Here is a 21,157-nt window from a genome sequence, read left to right as displayed (position 1 = left end):
TTTGACCCCTCAGTGGTAACAGCAGTTATGAGGGGAGGCAGGCGCCATCTAAGGTAATTTGTGTCACTAGGGATGGGTATTCGGTATATTTGGTAGGGGTGGGATAGACAGGCGCCAAGAGGTCCAGAATTTAACGCCTCAGCCGACGGATAGCATTCTACACTTGAGGCGCTCTCCACACAGCACCCCATGCAGGGAATATGACACTAAAATTATGCCACCTCTGGAATTCGATCCCGGGACCTGAGGGCATGGCGTTGGAACCACCTACGATTCCGATTCCCATGTTCCCTAGGCCTGATCTAAATTCGCCGTTTGGTTCGTCCTACGTAGCTTGTATTAACATAACCTTAATAATAAATTCTAAATTAAAGGCCACCGATGGTTTGTTTTATTGTATTCTCCATGTAAACAGTTTGCAGAAAAAGGGTTCACCAAAAAAACTTCAAGCCGAGTCAAAGAGCAATTTTAAGAACACTGAAAACCAAATAAAAAAGAAGACTCCGGACTTAACTACTTGTCTGTACACTCATTGTGTTACGGTAATTTGGCGAGTGTGAATATATATGTGCAATGTCCTCACATTTCCGGCCTTGTGCATGCAGATTTAACGGTCAGATATAGAAATAAAACATGGCAGGAATGATGATATGAAAAATCCAAATTTTCCTCCTACTTTATACGAGCAAGCAATATTCAAACTTGATGAAAGGTAACTCTGCACACTTCCAGAGTAAACATTTGGAAGTATCGCAAAATAATATACTTACTTCATCCCCTTTACTGATATATAACACCAAGGTTCTGACCATAAAATCAGTTTCTTCGTCATATTACCCGATTTTCCGCAGAAATAGTCATTGAAATGACAATTATTATTAATGAATTAGGTGATTAAACACCGTGAGTTTAAAAAAAATGTGTTATCCGTTTGTAATCTACTCCTTGCCCACTGATCTCATCTTTTCCCATTTATGCGAATATCCGTGACAATGAGGTACACTATAATGAAATATTTCCTTTGTTCATTGTTGAAAATTCACGAATAAGTTAATTAAGGGAACGACGTCCTAAATCAACCAAAATGGCTTTAATGTCTGGTCTTACGTAGTTCGCCCTACGTACAAATGCGGCCGGGGGAAAATTAATGGCAATAAAACAGAAGAATTGAGAGTTAATACATACATTTGCTCTCAAACTGTAGGCAACCGTACCACATGATCTTCAGCTAAAAAAAACTCTCTGAGCGAGAAATTCTAGCCCTTTAATGTTAACATGACTTTTTACTTCTGAAGTTACATTTTTTCTTCAAAGATGAAGTCATCTCCTTCTGTGATGGAGATTGATCCAATTGGATTGAACTGGAATACCCCCCACATAACTCTTTAACAAATGAAGAACGACCGAGGGAGATATAGATGACATCAATTCCTCGAACTGGAATGCTCACTACGCACAAGGACTTGCCTCATCCCTAAACGTTCCCCTGAGTGTGCATTTAAGGGCAAATTAATCTCGGACGCATCCATTTTTATTTCGCGTAAGCCCTAGCGTAGCGCCTAAAAAACCCATAGCGACCGACTCAAGCAGTTTTTTTGGTAAAACGCTTCATATTCAGTTGTACTAATTGATCTTGATTGCATATTTCGTGAATATGTGCGAAATTAGTGGCTAAATCATCTGTCAATAAAATAATCTACCTACTCAATTTTAAACCACCATGTTCATTTACCCTAAGATACAAATTCTACATAATTAGTCATTTTAAAGATGCCTCGGGATAATGATTTTTGAACGCTTCTGGTCCTCAGTGTCAAATATTTGGCTTAACAAAAATTGTTTTGATTAATGTAGTCAAATTACGAGGGGAAAGTGATAAAATGACTATTTTAAGCATACATTATATTACGACTAAAAGAAATTAAAGTTCTCTTTAAATCACACTCCTCATTAAGAAATTAAACGTTTATTATTAAAGCTTATCATGCTCCTTTCTAGTCTAACGAGAGTATGTTCACAATAGTGTTTTACATTTTCCTGGAAATTCGCACGTACCTATACCACAATATGCCAACCTCAATTTCCCAGTTGCACTATTCACTGCACATACGGTTTCACTTCTTATAAGCCTTACGGGTTTATATTTCACATATAAAAATGAAAGCTAATATTTAGGAGAGTCAAACGCTTTTACAAATAATTACACGGTAAAACTCATTGATACAAAAATAATACATCTGAATTTCTTCCATGGGAGCAGATTATCATTGATATTGTCATTGATACTTTTAACATTAGGGACTATGAATTACCATATTTTTCATGGAAATGAAGTCATGCCACAGAGGTGTGATGTCATCTTCACTTAACGGGGAAGTAAAATTCAGATTTCAAATAATTGAAAGCGACGGCCCTAATTGCCTATCCTAGTTTCATTGTAATGGCAGATTTGAGAAAAGAAGTCAATATAAAGATCTAAAGGCTGTAATTAAATCTTCACTCATCGCTGAAGTGGAAAAGAAAACAAAGATGCATATAAATATGTGTGCTTTCCACAGTAATTTTCAGCATCCACACCGAAAAATTCGAAAATAAAATTAAATAAACCAATTTAGGATACGCGAAAAACATCACAATATCCTATTTTGAAGAAAGTATATCGTTGAAAGTAGAAAAATAAGAGAATCTAAAGGGAGCATACGTTAATGTGAGTAATGTGTCGAAAAAGTAAAGGCAAACAAAAATTTTAAAAACCAATACTAGGGTTTTATCATCAACTTTGAACATTCCAAAGATACGGACCGATAAATTTGTTAAACATGATCATTTGCAACGGTAAAATACGATTATTAAGTAGAGTACTGCAACCCAAATAGAAGGGAAATCTATTAATGGATAAATGTCCGTCTTTGCATGATAAAAAAACCTCAACAGGATACACATACAATGGGATGCGATGGACGATACTTTTCTGTGGATCGAATGCAAAAACAGCGGTAGGAAAAGAGAAAAGAGATAGGAGGTGGCGAAAATAAGATACAAAAGAAAAATTAAGTTCAAATAGACGGATTGGGTTACTAACCAACCAGCACTTCAAAGAGGGAGAGAAGAAAGAAGGTTATAAAATTAAATGAATAACTACAGGGATAAACTCATACACAGGACATATTTGAAGCAAGAAGCTTGATGAGGGTAGTGAAAAACAAAGTGAACCGATGTAACTATGGAGTAGGATGCCAGTTGCCATAAACGAGAGATAAAGCGAAAATGGAATAAATCGAAAGGGTCTCTTGGATATCTGCGTTAACCTAAATTCAGGATTGATAATTGGTGATGGCAGTTTTAGTACATATTTATTCTGAATTTAAACTCAAAATAATATAAAATAATTAAAGCATAAATGAGTGTGCAGTCTCTTTGATCTAGGATTAACTCTCGCATTTGCCTAGCTTAGTGGTTCCCAAAGTGAGCACTACAGCCCCCGGTGGGGTGGTGCTCTATTCTGTGGGGGCGAAAATAGGCAAGGGGGTGGCAGGGGGGCGTCGGAGGGTCCTGACAATGTGGAATTTGCGAAGGCTCGGTAGCCATCCTTTTGTCTCCGTTTTTAAGCTTCGTTTTTAAAGTTTAACACCACAATTGGTGAAGAATTCATCTTACAGGCAGTAAGTGAAGTCCTGAGTACTGTTCTGCATAAGCCACCAAATGATACAATAAAAATTATTCCCCTAAGCAATACTCCAGTTCAACGACGAATAGATGAAATGGCTGAAAATGTGGCAGATATGTTGTACAGTATCCTGAGACCAACTGAATTTGCATTACAGTCGGACGAGTCAACTTTGCCAGGTAATGAATCTGCGTTCTGGCTTCAATCATGCAATATAATTTAAGTTATGGTGTGAAAGTTTAAAAATTTTGTTTGTTGATCCATTATTTTCCAATTATGCTAGTTTTTCAGCATTTGCCTAGTTATGGGGAGAGGAGTATAATAGTAAATAAACACGGATGTTTCGTATACTTCATTCAACATCCGCGGGTGAGAATGCAAAGTGGATTTTCAAAATATTGTTTGAAACTCAGAATGCGATTTCGCACATCCGCACAGGATTCTAAATATTTGTTTTAAAGAAAGGAATGAATTTATTACTGATACTTCGAGGAGGGGCGTAAGTTAAAGATTATTTCAAGCTATGACAAAGAACTTGTAAGAGTAGCCTTAGTAAATTCGGAAGATCAGATGACGAATCGGATACTTAATCTCAATATAATAATTAAAATTCCCGTTTAAAACTGAGGTAAATATGCAAATTGAAACATGAGATTGACAAATCAAAATAACGTGAGATAATTTAGGACGAGATAAAGTTTTATTACCCACTACCACGAGCAAGAACTGGTTTTCGTGACACTAAAGTACAATATTATTTGTTACACATTTAAGGGGGTATTTCAAGAGAGTGGCCGAAGAGGAAAACTGGCTTGCCACTGGGGCTAACGATGAAACTAATGTGTATAAAATATTACATACATTTAATTTTTCGTCTGTATGTGCGTCCGCCAATGATTACCTGTATGCCCAGTCCATGAATTCATGTTGGAACCATGGAACTTGTACCACTCGATGCGTAATCCGTTATACTGCTTCCGCTAACTGTTGGCAGCAAAGAGTAAGGACTGGATACTGATTTTTTTCAATAAAATTAAACGGCAAAACACCGCGACTACTCCCGGGAGGCAGTTGGAAGTGCAGGATACTAATTTTTATTTTTACAAATAAACTACAAAATTCGATGAAAACATTCCAACGGAGAAGAACGATCTTTTCTTCTCACGTCCTGTGACCTTTCACGTCCGCCCTCCCGGACCCGTCGAAATGAGAAAATGACGGGGGTGAGGGAAGACGCTTGGTTAAATTATATTCCTCCATCAACCCTCATTTTAACGGTTCTGTAGAGTATCGCCACCCCTGAAAAAAATACTTCCGGCGGGCCAACTCACACCCTCACTCTCCTTCCTTCACTTAGACAGCTAAAAAGCCTTAGGTCAACCGACGATGCAATTAACGCTCTATTTCCAGCGGTGGCGCGGAATTAAAGCCTGGGTCTGGAGGGAGAAGGCTGATGGGGGAGAGATGCCAAGGCGCGCTTTCCGCCATTTTGTTATCAACCACCAGGGAAACTGGCAAATGAAGGAACTATGATGAACCAATACCTGGGTTGCAGAAAAAATCATCTTGTGATTTCATCCACTACTGATTTCGTAAAAATATCAACCGTAATACCAAACAACGAAGAAAACTTCTCTGATATGGGCTTAAAATTCACACCATACTCACCATGTTCATGAGAAAACAAAAATAATGACATTAAAGGAGAGACTCATTCTGACAAATAGAAATCGCTGATATTAGCCAAATAGTCCATCTGAATGCGTTGGATCTGGCTGGAATGACTAACTATCAACAATATTTTCGCTCCTACGAACCCCATCCACAGTTTTGGGTCGGTAAATATATTTCAAATAAGATCACCACACACGAAGCTTTAATGTAGAACAATATAAGCAAATATTTCGGGAATTTTGTCCAAAACGTAAATAAAAAATGCTTCCAAAAGCAAGAATAAAAAAATATACATTCTCCCAGGTAATTTCCTGCACAAGATGAACCACTCCAGTGAACAGAGGGATAGCTCTGGCAAAAAGATTTGCGAAAATAAAAAGAATATTTTAGGAAACAAAACCCATGAACTTGGAAATTAAAAAATCCACGGGAAAAAACTATACTGGGCGTATGTTGTTGTATGGAATCGAAACTCCAACAATGGGAAAGAAATATGAAAATGTCTCGGTCAGATGTGATGGAAAAGTAGATTTAGAGAAGAACAAGCTGGTCAGATAAGAAAAGCAGCATAAGTTCTGAGGGAAGTTTAAGAGGAGAAGAATTTGATAAAAGAGTTGAAGAAAAGGAAAATTAAATTTGGTAGACATTTTCTGAGGTATAACAGTTTTCTGGAAAATATATTTGAAGGCAAAGGCATCGGAATTTCAAGAAAACACAGAGACCAACAGAAACTGAAAACAAAATACTTTCTTACAATGTAGAGAGTTAATGGAACAGCAAACAGTATTTTTTCCACAAACATTAGTTTTACAAATATGTATGCTCGCCAAATCCAGATTTTTCAGTTAATTTGATCCATTAACTATCAGTTTATTTTACAATTATGGAGTTATGCCCTACCGAATACTCTCTTTTTAGTCGCTCCACCACCACTGCTAAGGCAGAAAAAATAGTGCTTTAATACTATGAAGAACTTTATGAAAACATATTTAAATAAATAAATTTTATCATATTAATTGTAGACCAAACTAAAAAAAAGAAATGGGTATATAGAAATCCCTTCCTAGTAATCCTGATTTCTATATTGATTCCTTTGGGGCGTTTTCTCCCATACAATCGTAAACAATTACACGGGTTTCCAAGGGATGCTTTTTAAATAGCACTAAATTTTACAAAATTTTGGAATGGAATAAACATATTTTCACACGTTCGAGTAAAAATACAAAAATCCAATACTAAAACTGTGATGGTTCATTAAAATTCCTTTCTTATGACATTGCTAGCGAGTTTGTACGGCCATTATTTCGAATTAAATTTTGCAAAAAAATAAAGCCTGCAAGCAATAACATTAAACTTTATGCATTTCTCAAGGTAATTGATAGGAATGATCTGGAGTCACGACTGAGACTTAAGCCGTGCAAAAAGTATCCTATTATCAGCGGAGCAGCGACACATAATAATGTAGAAAGTTTGAAAGTTTTTCAACTTCTTGTTCTGGGAAAAACTGTGAATTGCAGAAAAAATTTGAAACCGCTGTAGTTTAAGGCTTATACTTTCATAGAGTGTGTGATTATTTACAAAGTAAAGAAAAATCCAGAGACGATTTCTTTCATATTCCAAAGAAAGCCAAATGTGCAGATTCTGTATTTTCCTAACTACGACCTTTCCCGTAATGAACAGGAAGACGAAGTGATAGGCTGTATGACAACCTAAAACTGAAGCTGTAGTTTTAGGCTCGTAACGGTGGGGTTTGGGATGTCAACATCCACGTCTTCATTCCACCAGGATGACATTGGCCACGATTGAGTCATTTCAATACATTACGAACAGTCCCTTTCAGTAGTACTCAATATTTTAAATAATTTTTATCCTACTGCTGTACATTTCAGTGACGGATGGCTAAGTCCATCAAGCACTTTCACATTGTCATGCCTAAAATAGGAATGCCATAGATTAATCACAATCTTACAGAAAATGTATCGGGAAAGTAGGATCATAAAGATGATACGTATGATAGTAGTTACTATCTATTATTCTTGTGAGATAATATTTTGATACTCTGTGAATATACATGTAAAAGCACCTAGTGTTCTTGTAGATTTGTTGGTGCTGCTAAGTGGCATTGATTGTTTGTTTCCGGCCCATTAGATATTAACTCCTTAGTTGTTTTTGTGAGGGTATGATAGAAAAAAACGGCAAAAGAATAAATAAGAATTATGTTAATGTAAATCGTAGTTCTTCTAACTAACACGGCCTTCTACAAACCCCTGGCTATCGTGATCAAGAAAACGAACTAACACCTCTGAACCTTGATATTTACTCAACAGTATGAATAAGCTATACTGAAGAAATTGATGAAAAATATTTTCATTTACGTGTACATCGCCATCAGCGCGATCCACAATCCGCTGTCTTCTTCTACTTACAAGGTTCATCCTTTTTTCCCCGTACCTCATACAAACCGAGTTTTTTTCGAAACGCACCTCTATTATTTCCGCGAACGATTAGATCTGGAGGGCGCAGGTGGAATCAAAGAAACGATCAAGAGTAAAAAAAATGCCTAACCACCGTTTCAGTTCCACCATTCCCGCAGTGAAATACTTGGAGTGAGACGTAAGTCAGCAGCTTAACTTTCAAGCCTCACGGAACTCAAAAAACTGAGATGACCTGAACATCTGCCCCAATCAGGCGAGACGCATCAAAGCTGTAATCGCAAGATATTATTCATCGGGACCCATTGAACCATCAAATAAAAGATATCAGTAGTTACTTCGCAGTCTTACGTAATTTTTTGCTGTTCATGTATACCAGCTTTTAAACTTAGTGAATAACTTGGATGGATTGAATACACATCCGGGATTCGAAATAAGATAGCCTTATGTAACCCATTTCAGAGTCTTACACCCCATTTCCTGCATAAATTTATAAAATAACCGATTCTGAGAAAGTGAAATTGCACATGAAAAATTCCACTTTTCGGTGTTTCGGATACAAATTACGATTCGTACTAAATGGATAAATATTGAATATTACTTCAACTGCGATTAGGATGGACATGGGTACTCAAAACATGAAATGTGGCAAGACTACAGGTTAACGCGCAACATTTTCATTTATTTGCAAACACTACGACATTCGCAAGTGAAAATACACACTCTTTTCGTTAGATATAATTTGGATTATAAAGTACAATGATTTTTTTTAAATTTCCTGCGATTTTTCATACGAATGTAACCGATAATCGATACAAAGTGAAACAAAACTGAAACAAGTGCGAGCTAAAGAAGTGAAAGTACGTGCTATAGAATCAATTTGTTAGTTTTAAGAAAGATAATAATCACCGAAATACTGAGGATACGTGGAATCACTTTCTTGAGATAACGCGCTCAGCAGTCAACAAGTTCATTCCCAGTAAATTTATAAAAGATAGCAAAGAACCTAGATGGTACAATGCGGATGTTAGAAAGGCATTACGACGTCTAAGGCTATGTCACGCCGAATTGAAAAATAATTGGGATGACATCTCCAGTACCAAAAAGAATGAGATCGCTTATGATTATAAGATATCTAGGGCGAATGCCAAGAATTAATTTCGGAAAGCTTTATGGGAATTCAAAAGGAAAAGGCTAGCTGAAAATTTGAAAGAGAATCCAAAAGCATTCCGGTCATTTGTCATAGAAGTTGAGGGAAATAAAACAACTGTTGATTCACTGAAAAATGATAAAGGCGAAAGAGTAACCAGCAGTTTGGTAAAGGCTAACTTATTACATTCCTTCATTCAAATCGTCTTCACTAATATCTCACAGAATACCTCCGATAGCTTACCAATTAGTGCCGGTCAACCGATGCCCAAAATTGAAATCTCATATAATGAATTAGAATGTTTGCTGATAAATATTAGCCCTAATAAATCCTCCAGGCCCCATGACATATCCGCTCGTATATCTAAGGAATAAGCTTCGGAAATTGCGCCGTATCCAAAAATAATATTTAAGAAGTCGCTGGTAGATCATAAGGTTCCCAGAGATTGGAAAACGGATAACGTAACACCAATTTTTAAAAACGGAGACAGCGAACCGAGTAATTACAGACCCATTTCCCTTACATCAATTTCGTGCAAGGTTATAGAACATATGTATAGTAGCTGGTTCGACCGTGAGACACCTCGATAGTCAGAAAATGTTAATGGAAAATCAGCACGGTTTCCGAAAAGGTAGATCATGCGACACACAACTAGCGCTTTTTGTTCATGACATACTTATTTCGAGAGATAGACACGTTCCAGTGGACGCGATTTCTCTAGATTTTAAGAAAACCTTCGACAAAGTACTTCATAGTTAACTACTCGCAGAGCTAGAAGCATATGGCATTAATAAAAATATCCTGGGTCGGAATCAAATACTTTTTGAATGGTCGAGTCAAAGTCAGTGATGTTAAATGATGGAGCTCTAATTCCGTTGAAGCCACTTAAAGTGATCCCAAGGGAAGTGTTCTCGAACCTCTTTTATTCCTTTTTTATGTTAAAGACATCGAATCTGTAGTCACTAGTAAGATAAGTTTATTTGCCGACGATGCAGAGGTTAACATTGATATCCGTGATCCTGAGGACCGAGCAGCTTTGTCAGCTGACCTTATTGCTACAACGCTTGCTATATACAACGCTGGCGCGACACTTGGAAATCAAAATTAAACTTAAAAATTTACATAGTGATAAATATTTGGAAAAAAAGCAATTCCCTCTCGAACGCTTACTGCATTGGGAACACCGAAATAGAAAGTGTAGATTCAACTAAATACCTAGGCGTTACCCTCACTCACGATCTCTCCTGGGTGAAACACATAGGGGGGAATATGTGGACAAGATAACAAAAAATTAAGATTTATTAGAAGAGTACTTGGAAAATGTGATGAAAAGGGCGAAGAGAATTGTCATCTGTCGCTGGATAGGCCTCATTTAGAATATGCTTCTAGTTTATGGGATCCTCAAGAAGTTAGATTAGTTGCCGATTTGGACCGCGTGCAGCGTAGAGGAGCTTGATATGTAAAACGTTGTTATGATAAGCTTAGAAGCGCAACGAAAATATTAGAGCAGCTAGGGTGGGAATCACTTGGAGGGAAGGTTAAATTACAGATTGAAGCTCTTGCATAAATTGGAAGGGCATCTCTTTAGCATTGATGTCGAAAATGTATTATATCCCCCTATCGTGCTACGGTAGTAGAGATCATGCTAATAAAATTAGAGAGATTAAGCGTAGAACAGATAGATTTAAGACGTCATTTTTTACCCGAACGATAGGGGATAGGGCATCATAATAACATTGTTTGACCGAGGTAGGGTCGTGTTCGGGTAAAATTATTCTGGTATGTTTCACCCCCTGCCATATATCCTAACGGTGGCTCGCAGGGTATATAAATAAACAATGAAAATAAAGCGGAGACATTTTCCCTGCATTCGTACCTTGAGCTAATATACAACTATGGAAAAGAAATATTCTTCTTCGTTCGTTCTTCATACTTGATGATGCGACTGTCCCAAAATCCATTAATGATAACCCGAAAATCAATCTATGATATCTACACCATAACCAAAGTTTTTATCTGGTTCCCCACTTTGAACTAGCAGGTGAAGTACTAAGCAGTCTTGACTACGTCAGCATACCCAACGCGAGCAAAACCAAAGTCTTGATGATCGAAGTCCCTCTTCACCCCTTTTATCGGCCCGCTGTGGTGTGCGAACAGACGGAACCGGCAGTGCATGAGTCACGGTCGGGAGGTCACCCGCTGGGGAATCAGTTCACTCGATGACTGCCGCCAAGGTCGACAGGTAGCCACAAGCGACGCCACCGGCGTTCCGCGAGACTTGCTCGCTCTTTCTCTCTCCCTCTCTAGAAAACTCTTCACCCAAAGGGTTTGATCAAGCGGAATATGGTTTTTGAGCTCAGAGGTCGGTTGAAGAAGTTCACCATATTTCGCTGTTCTTTCGGGAGGAGAAAATGCAAGGAAAAAGTCACGCTTCAACAGCAGCGAGTCAATCAAGCCTTATATATCTTTTCTTCCTCTTCACGGAAGTGTTCATCGCAACAGTAACTGTGTAATCGCATCATTAAGCGACCCTCAAAAAGAAATGAATCAATATACCTCACACAGGTCAACGAAAAGGTTTGCCAAATTTCAAACCCCATGACATTTCACCGACAAATTTCAATTAAATAGTCAATTGAATATTAACACCAGAAAACGTGGAGTTCACTCTCAGAGATTAAATCTTTGGCTTCAACATTCCTCAAGATTTACGGCTCATTTGGCCTCACTTTAAAACACGAATACAATTGAAATTAGTTTATCTTTGCTGATAGTCGCAATGTTTCAACTTCCAAAATTTAAAAAAAATAAGAAATGATATTTAATCAAAGTCCACTTGATCGGCTACAGAAATTTGACCAAGAATCATTTCAGAAATACTCTATCATAGGTTTTTGGCTGAAGATATAGATATCCTGCCTGTCGAATTAGTCCACAAAGCGCCAACGACCACTTAATCCACAAAACATTCAGTTGAATTTTAATTACAAAACTATTCGTCCAAATGTACAAATTATTAAGATGAATTCAATGCTTCTCAATGGTATTCATTGGGTGCACAAGAATGTGGTCTCTTTATGTGAGTTGGAAAAGCCTGTCAAATCTCAATTCCAAATCCTATTTAATAGGACTTCGTCCATATTCGTAGGGAATAATTTAAGGACACGAAGGAGAAAGCTCCAGAAGGCCGCTATTGAAAATCGATGATAGCGAGGAAACGGTGCTCAAGGATCTAAAATATGGGGGACTCGTTAACCCTTAGAAATTACGTCTCGTCTGACTTCGTACGATAACACCAGAAATAAATAGAGAGCAAATTTAATTTGCTTACGTAAAATAAGGTATTCCACTTCATAAAACCCATTTATTCGCAGGTTCGTCAACATAACTATTCGATTCTGAAGAATAACTGAGGGAACAAAAGCATTCCTTCCCATCTTGTCAGGATATTTGGTAGTCTACCGTTTCGGGAAGATTTTGGATGCACACACTGAACACTACTGCATTCATTAGAAATCATTTATCAAAGAATTATTGTAAAATAGCCCCGCTGAGAAGACACAACCTGACTCCCCACACTACTATAAACCCCTCTTCTATTCCGAATGCATTCTATCCTCCTTCATCCTGTGCGACGTGCCTATCCTTTTCCTATCATTACCTCGCCTGCCTAAAATCCTCACGATCTTTCTTAACATCTTACTCAACATCTTACCTTGATCTTTTTATTAATTAATTCTATGAGGGGAATATCGATATGAAGATCATTTTCAAGGAGTTTTTTAAGCCATAAATGTTTACAAACATTAAACCCTCCGGTTTACAGAGCCCGTATGTATTATTTTCATCAACCTAGTTTTTGTTATTTAATCAATCAGCCTTGTTTCTTAAGTTGTTTTCTTCCATGTTTTGCCTCGGAATGTTCGTCATGGAATCAATTTCTCGATTCCAAATTGTCACTCACACTTACGTTTTCGTTTCCTTGTTCCTGTTCTTTTTCATTCCTATACTCTTTTATGGATATTAGCTATCAATTTACTTAAAAGAGTTTGCAGGAAAGTGTTTCGAAATGTATTTCCCTTTTTTTCCTTTTCTAAGCACCAACGTTCTGATCCATACGATAACGCACTCCGTCTCTGCATATTAATTATATCTATATTCTCGTATTAAACACGTACTTTTACACGGGTCGGGATGGCATCAGCGTCAAAAGGGCAGCTGAAAAAGTATCCCAGTGAATAACTGTTGAAATAAACCCGAAAATAAGTTTTGAAAGGGGACATTGGAATTCAATCCTCAAGCCTCTAATGACTAAGCTATGGAGAGAAAATGATGAGGAGGTAAAGCTTCACAGAGATGTGAATGCAAAGATTTTAGGGCCTATGGTAATAAGAAGTAAATTAAACGCATAGCGAGAGCTCGAAATAGAACATTCGCAGTGATCTACAAGTAGTTAAAAAGCGAACATCTTATTGTGTCAACTTCAGATAAGACGTTTTGATGTCCCAGTAGTGGCACCTGATCCAGCCCGGATTATAAAATGGATTACAGAAATAAATCGCCAAATTATGTTCTCGTCATCCCGGGTTATCAATCCGAGGGTTGGTTTGTGACAGCTCTCCAAATCATCATGTTTCCTTCCGATCTATTCGTTCCCTCATACTTCCTTGCTCCAAAGTTTTCCATTAACTGCTTCTAGAAGGTCATCCTAGACCCACCTCAGTAATCATTCCCCGTCATTTTTCATTCAGTAAACTATAATACCTTAGGATACGTCCATATAAGTGTTCTTCTTTTTTAATGTTCCGCATACGCTTCCCTCTTCGCCCACTATTCCAAGGACTAATTCATTTGTCATACTGTCGGTCCATTTTATTTGCATAATTCTGTGTAGCACCACAATTTCATTGCCTCTGACCTTTTTTCCTCAGCTGTCCGTCATTGTCGTCGATTCTGGTATACGTAGAAACAGGGGCTTCATAATTAATCTTTAATGAATCGCTTCCTTATGTGTATGCTAGTGCCTTTGTCTTTAGTAGTAGCTTCTGTTAAAAAACCTTCTTCGACATTCCTAGCGTATTCCGCTAACTATATCCCTCTTGTTTCTTCAGTCGCTAGTGATCTTCCAGTGCACTTATCCACTTGTTCTAGAGCGTCTATCCCCAGTATTGTTTGGAGATTTTCTTATCTACTGCGACTGCAGACGATCATCACCTTAATTTTAAACTGTAAGGACTCTTTCCTTCACCATAGTTATCTCGTGGAAGAAACAGTTTTGTCACCCGCATTTCGCAGCATATTTGTGTCATCGATTGCATCATAGTTTGTCGGGTCCAAACCTAATATAACAACGGATTCTTAAATACTCCGGTCTCTAAATCAATCATGAAAACTGATTTCTTACCGATGTACACATTTATTATTCCGCAGCGCCAAGTGTGGAAGAGAAACATTCCAACGAAGAGAGAACCACGGTTTCCTCGAGGAACTACTCGAACCTCTTGTTGATAGAAAAAGGTCTGCTCGTATTTCACTTAGCTAAAGCAGAATTCAAAAAGGCACCAAAAATACGGTCATATAACGGCTCATGAGGGATGCGATCGTGTGGGAATCTTCACGACCGATAATTTGCACTTTGCCTGGCGCAGGAACGCGTTTTAGTCTGTTCACTCCCGCCACCACGGAAAAAACCAACTGAGACTCACCCAGCATTGTCATTTGGGCGTAAACTTTCGAGCGGCGGATAATAATGGCACGAACATTGGAGTGCATTTTTTTTCGGTCAATTCAGAGTAAGAGATGCAAACGAACAAAGGAAGCCACTCAGAATCGGGGTCATCACGCAGTTTGCCGAACTCGAAGGTAAAATAAGATAGAACACATTTATCGAAGTCTCCTCTCAGCATTTTTTTTTGGGGAACGAAAATCACCGTTTTGCTCTCTCAAATGAGGAGTTTCTTCGAAATGGACACGATGGCGCTGAAAGTTTGACTTCATTTTTTCTTGTGCGGGTAAATGAGAAACCTGTAGCACTGAGAACCAATCAAACAAGAACTTCCGCTGCAAGTATTGGAGCTTGGTGGGGTAATAAATAGGTCACCGAAGTAAGGTTCAAAAATAACGAAACAATATTGTATACCAAATCAGTCCATGAGATTCTTCATTATAAAATTGTGGCAGCGATGACGTATTCCTCTTTGTAAATGCTTCTTTAGATGACGTACCCTTACTACTATATCCCCCTTCAAAAATAACACTTCCAAAATGAATAATGCACCATTGGAATTAAAATATTTGTGACCTGGGAACACAAATATTAAATTAATGAGTTGGAAGAGAAATTAAGGGAAAATCAATGGATTTATTAAAAAACTATTCCTAGGAAAAAGGTAAGATCGCGATTGTGATCGAGGAATTAGGATGTGATGCCCTAGAATCACGAAGTCAGGAAACAAGGCTAAGAATAATTGAGGCACTGAACACCCGAGCTTCCTTGTGACACGGGGAATTATTATTGAGCATTGTACAGATGTAGATTATAATTCTCATCAAACTTGACTGATCATTTGTTACCTGGAAAATCATTTCGGAAAGAAAAACGGAATATTTTTCTCTTCATCTTTCTCATTTATCTTTTCCTCATTGTCATATGACACTGGGTCTCTTATCGAAGATCTATTGAAATTACTCTTTTTAAACCGCTCCAAGGTTCCCCATGTTCTCCAAGGTTCCCCACGACGGATGATGTTTACAAGCAGCGACGCTTTCCTAACCAGTTTGATACACCGGGGACAAAAACGGTCGGAATAAGGACCGAAAGCGCCCCGTCCTCCTTTCCTTAATGTCCGCGTTTAATAATATATTTGAGGCAAGTGTCTCGCTGAGTGATGAGCAAGCAACTCTGCGTCAAAAAATTTATGTGCATACCATGAAGGCATGCTAGCTATAAAAAATGAAAATGGGCAGGCTAAACCCAACCACCGTCTTTGTGCGAAAAGTATACAGTACTTTGCCAAGAGATATTGCTAGAATTTTGTAGCAGCTAATCTAATTACCTGAAGAATTTAACTGAATTAAATCTACGAATATTCAAAGGTTCAGGAGTCGTCCATAGCGATAAAAAATTATTTTCACAGTTTTTTACCATACATTTTAGTTCTAAACATAGGTTCTATCGAATACATTTTCTCCATACTAGAATACTTAAACTGTTTCATTAAAATTGGATAACTAAATGAAACACATAGCCCGAATATTTACAAGAAAATTCAAACTCAAATCACAGCGATGCTGAAGGCAGGGATCTCATTGGCAACAAGATTTTCACTTTTGCTCGTTTGCTGGAGAAAAGAAAACTATCTTCAAGAAGAACGCCAGAAAATCGAAAGCGAGTTGAAAACAAAGTTGGAATCGTTTGGGGAACTTTCAAATCATATCTAGTGCGTGGTTAACTTTCATTTGAAACTCATAAGACAATTATTGCCGCGTTTAATTTATTTCATGAAGAGAAGACCCCTTCTTTTTACCGTCAAATATTAATATTCTTGCATGTTCTAAGTCAGGAAACGAATAAGGGTCTCAATGAGAGATTAAAACTCGGTTAAAATCAGTACTGAATATTCATATGGTGCATGGAGTATCACCACACACCCACACGAAGGGGGGGAAGTCTTGATAGGAGCGGAGGTTAACGAAACGAGGGGAAGGAGAAATGAATCCTTAGAGAAAGGAAAGCAATCCAACGAGTGAAGATGAAGACCATGACATGTCAGGTGATCCACCACGCGACGGTTGCGAAGGAGGACTGAACACATGCTGTACACATTGAGCTTAGGGACAGCCAGTAAAAATAAGTAAGTCGATAACATATACACATAATCAGCCATTATACCAATACAATCTACGGCATAGAAGTTGTTAGGATATCAACTTCAGATGTGAGAAAATGCTTTCTTAACTCACGTCAGGTTATCCCATATGCGCCCAGAAGAGAGAGTCGTGCCTCCGGCGAGCTAGAGATGGACACCGCAGCAGTGAAACGGCCTGAAAAGAAATTAAAGGAACAATGTGAAACGCGCATCACAGAATATACATTATCATTCTCAACTGAGAAGTCTCAGCAAGGTCATTTCATGCAATTCCAAACAGCATGTTCTGTGGTGCATATTTCCCTGCCACACGTCCTAACGGTGGTTTGCAGGGTACCACGCAGGTAGGTAGATAAATGGATATTAACCGTTGGGAGTCGCCCAAAACCAATATTTAATGGGTAGGTTACTAATTTTGACTGCTCATGATATTACATTTAAAATTAAACAATGCATCATCTTTCGTTTCAGATAATATTAATCAGTTTCATAGAATACACCTATAACATACTATGTACCTCGTATCACTCAAACATGACACCTTTGATTCATCCCTGCAGAAAATTTTACTCGGAGAACCGAGTTAATTCAAATATTCAAGTATCACTATGTACTTTTTCAAAAACGTAACTTAATTTAAAACCAGAAACCCTACAAAAAAGACACTCAATAAATCCTACCCGAGGCCAATCCAAGGAAATGAAGAACTTTAGGAGCCCCTATGATTACCATCAAGGGTTAACCATACGGGGATAGGTAGGTAGCAGCTATCCATGCCATCCTGTCAGCTGCCGGTCTTTTTACTTCATCACAGATTCTTCTGCTGACGTCTCCCATCACCTGCTTCCCATAGTTCAGCCATTGACCTCTGTATGTCTTTCTTTCCAGGCTCCCTTCGATAAAGGTTTTCAGTAAGCTATCCTACCTCAGAATGTAACCAATTATAATAGAGACGAATACTATTACAATTTTCCACTTAATGAAGTTTTATGAAGTGGAGAATGTAATAGTTTTCGTCTCTGTCATTTTGGAACAGTTCCACCACATAACACCTGAATCTTTAATTTATACGTAACCAATTACCTTCCTTTTCCTTCTTCCGTATAGCCCCCATAGGTTCTCTCTTCAAATGCTCGTAGACCTATTTGTCTATTTTATTTTCATCATCACTCCCTAGTTTCTACATTACGATATACTTGGTCTTCACAAGTAATATTTCAATTGATTATTAAATGATGGAAAGATGTGCACTGCTCTGTAAATGTGCAACGATGGCCTGAATGAATCAATACCTGTCTTAATGAATGGATATAATATTGTATAATCGGTTTCAAAAACCGTTTACTTCCTCACGCTGCAGATATTAAACTATCGTTGTCTATGGCAAGGATATTCCTCACCATCCTATCATACAATAATATCAATACACTGTACCATAGTTCCTGCAAGATTTGAACTTTATGAATGGAAGAGTATAAAATATGAAATCGGGTGAAGGCGCATATCACAATGTAACAAAATGTAAATAAATCTTTTTCAAGTAGTACACAGAGGTAATACTTGAGTGAAGCGGATGAATGATGTAGACGATGAAGTGACTTGGAGAATCCAAAACAAAGACTTTGGTTTCACTTTTTCGGTAAATTCATAATATATTGCAATAAGGAAAATAAATTCATTTTCATTTACAACACTTTAACCAGGTTCAAGCAACGCACCAGATTTACTATTGGTAAATTGATCAACTTGGCACTGATGACTTTCCCGTCAAATGTTAAATGCCCTAAACTCTATCGCACCATTTTCTAACCGAGTAATCCTACGATAACTAATTGATTGAGGATCCAGAAGTTAAATCTATCAATGGCGGAAGTGCAACGTACTAAAATGGTACGTGAAACACTAATTCCAAATCCGGATGTTTAACTTCTTTTCGCGTTATAAAAACATCCGGCAACGAAGGAGTTCGGAAATGAGGACAAGATGAGTACCGAGATATCTTTTTCCATGACCGATCTAAAATGTCTGCTCGAAAATAAGTGATGGAGTTTTCACAGGCGGCGGAAAAGGAAGGAGACGGCGGGAACTGAAAAAATAAATGCTAATGCCAAGTATCATTCAGAGAGAAACAACAGATCGCGCGTGGGTGTGAGATGGCCGTCTTGGACAATGGGGAAGGAGTGGGATTGCTCGCCCGTTACAACGACAGGAGGCGAAACCGGTTGCGTGTATACAAATGCATTACATCACCTTCTACACATCCGCGGGAAAGACCACGCAAAATCCCATTCCATGTGCTGCTGCCCCCCCCCCTCCTCGCCCAACCCCTCTAACGCCCGCAAATGACTCACACTTGGATATTTCTCCCATAACGGGGATTCTGCAAAGAGTTTATTAATTCTGCGCTGTCACAATTTCCATAAAATTCTCGGTCTCGATCCCGGATGCCAAAACGATGTAAAGGCTGAAAAAAAACCAATTCTCAAATATGCGGAGAAAAGACTTCGACGAGGCGGAAGTAACATCAAAACGCTTTTTTAAAGCGCATTATTTTCTCTAAACTCCGCAGTGGGGTCAGGACCTTGGAACGGGCAAAAGCACGTGAGGCGTTTCGTAGGGGATTTGTGAAAGATAGGAATACGGCGACCAATGGAATGCGCGCCATTTCTACGGGGGAAAAAAGTGTTTACAGTCTAAATTCAAACAATCAACCTTTCCCTTAAGATCTGGTGCTTTCCCGGCGTATTTGCTTCATGGAGTTTTCTAGGGTCTTCCGCCAGGTCAGGGGTTCCATATTGGCCGACGTTTCGATGCCCAACTCGTACATCGTATCTACCCTGAGGACGATGCACGAGTCGGGCATCGAAACGTCGGCCAAAATGGAACGCCTGACCCGGTGGAAGACCCGAGAAAACTTCATGAAACATTTCCCTTAATAATTATTTGGAAAATGAATATTATTTTCGTTTTTTACGCACTATTTGTCGATTCTCTTGAATAAACGAGCTGATTTTAAAAAAGGATTAATCGCCCATAACATACATTTTTGATTTTAATGAGTGATTTGCAACCTTAAATGCGAGCAAATGATTCAACACCACTGAGTCGAAATTCAAATCTCTCTCTAAAAATTAAGCTTGATCAATCCACGTTATGAATCGGCACATCAAAATCTGCAGAATTTGCATTGTTTTTTTTAATGAGGTCCTCATTTTAAAACAAAAAGCTGCTAGACATATTTTCACCTCAACTCTGTCCTCCAGTTCAAATATCTGTAATAAGTAATATTATCAGTGCTTTAAGAATTAAAAAACTAACACTTAACTGATTAACAACTGAAATGAAATCATCCTAAATGAGTCATAAAACAACACTATCATAAAAATCAGTCATGTGGGTGAGTGCAAACTGGTATAGAGCCTTAGGAATGACAAAAGCATATGCCTTCGAGCGTGCAGAGTACATTTGGCTATCCTCTTTAAAAATAAAAATCTGCTGATCCTTAACCATCAATGACTGCATCGTCCTACATAATTTATTTTCCTCTTGGCTAACACTCCTCCGCCTGGCCCAATTCATTGCATACTTATCCACTGTCTCTCTCCTCCGCCACGGGCATTCCTGACTACGCCGTGCCTGCCGCCACCTCCGCTCTATGTAGAGAGAAAGAACAGAGGGCGGCGGCTGGATGCAACCTTCACATGGTGCCAAATTCGTTCATTTGCGCCTGTCTGTCCGCGCATTCGAGCACAATAAGCCTTTCCTCCTCCACTCCAGCCATTCTATTCGGTGACACTTATAAAATCATTCACTTTAGGTCTCGTCACGAGTGTAAAATTAGCCGACCAATACGCCCTACAATGCTGTCATTAAGAATATTCGTAATTGCAACTCCTTAGGAGTCCACCCAGGCATTTCTTTCTGAACCCTGCAATTCCTGAAATAATCCCACCGTTTTTTTCTAAAAACTGGTATCGGTGGGCCTCCCATGCCTTTTTCCTTGGCGTTAACTTTGTATGGGATGAAATCAACTACGAAAAACTAAAGCTTTGTTTCCAGTTTTTATTTAGACACGGGCAAGACCTTCAACGTCTTCATGAGGTTAAAATCCTCGCTAAATGACCGTCGCTTCATTGAATGTCGGAACTAGAGTCGTATCTACATAAAATACTGTGTAATGACAAAGTTACAGTCATTCTCTTAAAAATGAATCAATTCCATTAATTCACGCCTAAACCAACCAGTGTGAGCCAATGGAATGAAATGCCGTTAAATTGTTTGCATTGCACTTTCTACGAGTGATCCTCCCTCTACCAAATCTCATTTGCATTGCAGTGCCATCGAAGATGAAAGTATTTGGTTATTT

At 38.4% G+C, this 21,157-nt stretch overlaps 1 long non-coding RNA gene across 1 annotated transcript in view; it reads right to left on the bottom strand.

The window, feature by feature from the left end:
- The window catches only part of LOC139690774 (uncharacterized), a 191,903-nt gene that overhangs the window by 23,605 nt on the left and 147,141 nt on the right, over nt 1–21,157 (bottom strand). The window contains exon 2 of the long non-coding RNA XR_011701509.1: nt 16,886–16,966. This is a non-coding gene — a long non-coding RNA (uncharacterized lncRNA). The remainder of the gene's footprint in view (nt 1–16,885; nt 16,967–21,157) is intronic.

Source organism: Hetaerina americana, unplaced genomic scaffold (assembly GCF_022747635.1).
Source record: "Hetaerina americana unplaced genomic scaffold, ioHetAmer1.1.p SCAF_3, whole genome shotgun sequence".
Lineage (NCBI taxonomy): Eukaryota > Metazoa > Arthropoda > Insecta > Odonata > Calopterygidae > Hetaerina > Hetaerina americana.
The sequence above is the reverse complement of the archived record's forward strand: the minus strand, read 5'-3'. Positions and strand labels throughout refer to the sequence as shown.